Source organism: Theobroma cacao, chromosome 5, assembly GCF_000208745.1.
Source record: "Theobroma cacao cultivar B97-61/B2 chromosome 5, Criollo_cocoa_genome_V2, whole genome shotgun sequence".
NCBI classification, from domain to species: Eukaryota; Viridiplantae; Streptophyta; class Magnoliopsida; order Malvales; family Malvaceae; genus Theobroma; species Theobroma cacao.
Window position 1 is genome coordinate 2782564 of NC_030854.1, and position 4721 is coordinate 2787284.

General features: G+C 32.1%; 1 pseudogene; it reads left to right on the forward strand.

Annotated features, from left to right (window-relative positions):
• On the forward strand, positions 2091 to 4285 carry LOC18597942 (annotated as a pseudogene).

Genomic DNA, 4721 nt, shown 5'->3' on the forward strand with positions numbered 1-4721 from the left:
TAAACTTTCTAAGCAATCTTTGATGCCGACACGTGGTTAAGTGAGAAAATCTCTTAGAGACTTTTTTTTAAATATGTTATAAATTTAATATTAAAATTATTTTTTTTATAAAATTGATGTTTCATGATCTTTAATGGCAAAAAGCAAAAAAGCAAAAATCTTGAAAAGTTATTTTGGAATATATGAAAAAAAGAGTTTTAATACTTTAACATAGTTTTAAGACATTTAGAATAAAATATCAAAAAATAAAAGAGACGAAAGGAGTTCAAGTATTTTTTTTTAGTCACTGTCCTTAAAAGATAAAAAGTGGTTGGAAATAGCAACATTACTTTTAATTTTTTATCTAAAATTAGATAGTAAGAGAAAAAAAAAAAAGGGCGTGATCTTTTTCCTGCAAATATAATTACTGAATTACTAATTCTTTTTTTTTTCTTGTCTATTTGGTTGGGTACCTCCTACAGAGAAAGAGAGGCACAGAGAGAGCCTATATTGGTCTCTGTTGAGCCAAATTGGGCTGGAAACTCCTAAATCCCAATCTGATATATAATGCCTGCACTCGAACATCTAAATCATTTGTTGATCCATTATCTTTTTATTTAAAAAGTAAAATTTAAATCCTCTAATTATAAAAAAAAAAATCTGATATATAATGCCTAAGTATCAATCCAGCTGTTAGCTTTGAAAGCCCACTTCTTGGAGAGTGCTGCCTCTCCGAACAAACTTGGTAGCAATAACAGAATCCATGCACACCAGTCGACAGATCGGCTTAACAGACATTTTTCTCCATTTTTGTTTCAGATTTTCACGCGGAATGAGTTATTGAAGCTTCCATGGGAACACTTTCTGTTCTTCATTTCTTTCTCTCAGGGCCGGCTTTAGCATAAAATCAGCGAAGCCCTTGCTTCAGGCCTCATATATTAAATTTATATAAAAATTAAATAATTAATAAATAATTTTTAAATTAAATATTTATTTTTTTATTTTTTATTAATTTTCAACTATTTATTTTATTTTCTCACTTATGTAAAAATTAAAATAATTAATAAAATTACATATATTTTTTTATTTTTAATTATATATTTAGTAAAATTTTATTTTTTTATCATTTTTAAATTCATAATGTTAATAATTTTTAATAAACTTAATATGTTTTTAATAATCCTTAACTAACGATTATTTTTTTATTTTAATAAAAAAACTCATTTAAACTTTCTTTTTACTTAATAAAAACTTTATTTAAATATTTAATTATTTTAAACTTTTAAAGGTATTGAGCGGCCCTGTTTTCACTTTCTCAATACAGCTACTCGGCTGTAGAAGTAACAAAGCTGCCCACTTTCGGCGGGCTCGAATCACGAGGTCCTTTGCTTTTTCTGTTCTCTGTTTTTGGCCAGATATGGTACTTGAGTTTTATAGGATGTATGCCCTCTATGGGAGCTCTTACTTTTCCTTCAGGTGGCTTACAGAAAAACTGTCTTAGTTATAACTTTGTTACTATTTTTCTTTCTACAAAATAGAAAGCGGTCGGCTGGGCAAATCATTCCGCTCTACTCCAATAATACTTGTTATCACAAATATATCATTAAATATGCTTGTTTTGACAGGATGTTGTCGTGTCATTAAATATGCAATCATGCTGTGTTGTCTATATATATTATTGAATCAAATTTGTTGGTATCCGCTCTCTCTTACTTTTTCTTCCTTCTTGGTTATGTTCAATTCCCTTATCTTCCCTCTTTGGCGTCTATAAATAAGCTTGAAACGATGTTATGTCTTGGCCTCTCACTGCACAATCTCCTCTCTTTACTTTCCTTCTGTTTTGTTTATTCTACCACCACGATATATTCTCAAGGTTTCGTGTATTCCCACCAATACTTAAGGCTCCGTTTCTTTCTACTGTTATAAGGTATTGTTACTAAGCTTTTCCTTTGCATTGCATAAAGAATTTGCCTTTTAAAAATGACATGACGTTCAATCGGATAGGAATGAAAAACTAGCGATTCTTTGAAGGTTTTATATACCAAAACGGCAGATTCATGAAAGGGGTTTTTTTTTTTTTTTATGTTCATTGATTCACTAATTAAGTGTAGGTGGTGTAAAGATGGAGATCACCATGAAGGAGTCAACAATTGTACGCCCGGCTGAGGAAACTCCAAATCAAAGGCTATGGGTCTCTAACTTGGACTTGCTGATGACAATATATCATATTTCCACGCTTTTCAAAAAAAAAAATATCATATTTCCACTGTATACATCTACAAGCCAAATGGTTCTTCCAACTTTTTCGACACAAAAGTATTGAAGGAGTCTTCAAGTAAGATTCTGGTGCCATTTTACCCGGTAGCTGGAAGGTTGGGATATGATGAAAATGGAAGACTGGAAATAGTGTGCAATGCAGAGGGAGTGTTATTCATAGAGGCTAAAACTACTTCTATCATGGATGATTTAGCTAAAGATTTTACAGATGGTTCAAAAATTCCTCAGCTAGTTCCAAAAATTGACTATTCTGGAGGAATATCTTCTCATCCGCTGCTCGGGTTACAGGTACAAGTTAGCTTTTATCAAACAAGAATAAAAAAAAAATAAAGTTATTTTTTCTCACATATAATTGTTTTTGACGATTTCTATCACATATAATTAACTTACAAGATTATAAAAGAAAAACATTAATCAGCAGTTCACCTAATATTATCTTCGAGAAAATTAATGATCGACAAGTTCAAACCATTCTATGAGATAGTTAATAACGGAGTTTAGCGCACCGAGTTTCATTTTTCTTTCAAGTATTTAATTAATTATTTCTATATTATATTTCGTGTTCATTCCTTTACAGATAGCTGCTAGTAAATTTGAATCTTCAATATAAAATAAGAAATATATACCTCAACTTAATATATTTCAAAATTGAGATAGAACTCTCAAAATTAGGGAATATTTAGATTATTTCATACATTTTTCAATTAATTGCTGCAGTTCTTGTAACTAGATACAAATCCATTAAAATAATATCTGCTTTGTGTGTTCAGTTTTCCAGTTTAAAAAAGTTTGTACTTGAAATGATAAACATACGTATCTGATAAAAACAAATTATACGTGAATATTGAAATTATTGCTAGGTAACTACTTTTGAATGTGGGGGGAATTTCTCTTGGAGTTTCTTTTCAACATACAATGGCAGATGGTCCATCTGCACTTCATTTCATCAATAGTTGGACTGACATGGCACGAGGTTCGTCTCCTGACATTACACCATTTTTGGATGGTACCCTTCTTTGAACTCGAAATTCACCAATCGTAAGATTTCGTCATGTTCAATTTGAACCATCTCATTCTTTACAAACTTTGTTTTCAACTCCGGAATCTCAACCAAGTCCTAAACCATCAATTGTATCTGCGTTTAAGATCACAACTGATCAATTGATTGCCCTCAAAGTCAAAGTAAATGAAAATTCAAACAGTAATACAAAATACAGCACCTATAGTATCTTAACTGCAAACATATGAGGTTGTGCAACCAAAGCAAAAGACCTCTTGGAGGATCAAGAGCTCAAGCTAAACATACCAATTGATGGGCGGAACAGATTGCATCCTCCTCTCCCACCAAGCTACTTTGGCAATGTAATCTTCCTTGCTTCACTTGCTGCTCTAGCCGGTGATCGTCTATTAGTTCACTTATTGCTCTAGCCGGTGATCGTCTATCAGAATCATTTATAGATACCATAAAGAGAATTCATGAAATATTGAAAGAAATGGATGATGAATATCTGAGATCTAGTATCGACTACATAAAAAAAGCGCCTGACATAAAATCTGTCAGGCGAGGGCCACATAATATGCAGTGCCCAAACCTTAGTATTGTCAGTTGGATGTGGTTGCCTATCCATGATGCAGATTTTGGATGGGGTCGTCCTATATTTATGAGGCCGGCAAATATTGTCCATGAAGGAAAAGCATACATACTTCCAAGCTCAAACAAGGATGGGAGCTTAACATTGGTGACACGTCTAGAGATCTCTCACATGAAACTCTTCGGAAAGCTCCTTTATGAACTCTAACAACATAAAGGCCTGCTTGCTGCTAATTGTTTTCCTTCTGGTCGAGTTTGGATTTACAGAGTTCTTTCTCATCTTGTTTTGTTGGATTATTTGGGGTCTATATATCTTAGTCTAGTTGAGCGGTTTCGATTGGTCTTGATTATGTTTCCATAGGTTGTTTTCTAAGTTGTATCTAGTTGTATTCAGCCAGTTGTTTGATACATGGTGTTTCTCATCTTTGATATTGTTTATGGTTATTGTTTTTGGGTGTGTGATAATAATAAGTAAATTCCTTTTCCTTTAAAAAGGAAAAATAAAATAGAAGCAGTCTAGTAAATTGATGCCTTTCCATTTCTGTTTCTTTTGTTGCTCACCCCTATTCTAACTCTAGCCAATTTGATTGTCTTCTCTTACAAAGTTGCTTTAGATCGATATATAATATCGCGTAAATATTCGATGATATGTCCATATACTATTTCATTTTAATATTAACTTTGACTTTTTTAATTAAAAAAAATCAAATGTTTAAGTTAAATAAAACATTTTTTAAGCTTATCAAGTTAATTATCTAGTTGTCCAAATAATAGAAGTTAGGGGTTTCACACTCTTCTCTCATGCGGGTACTTTGGCAATGGAATCTTCGTGGCTGCACTTATTTCTCTAGTTGGTGATCTTCTATCCGAATCA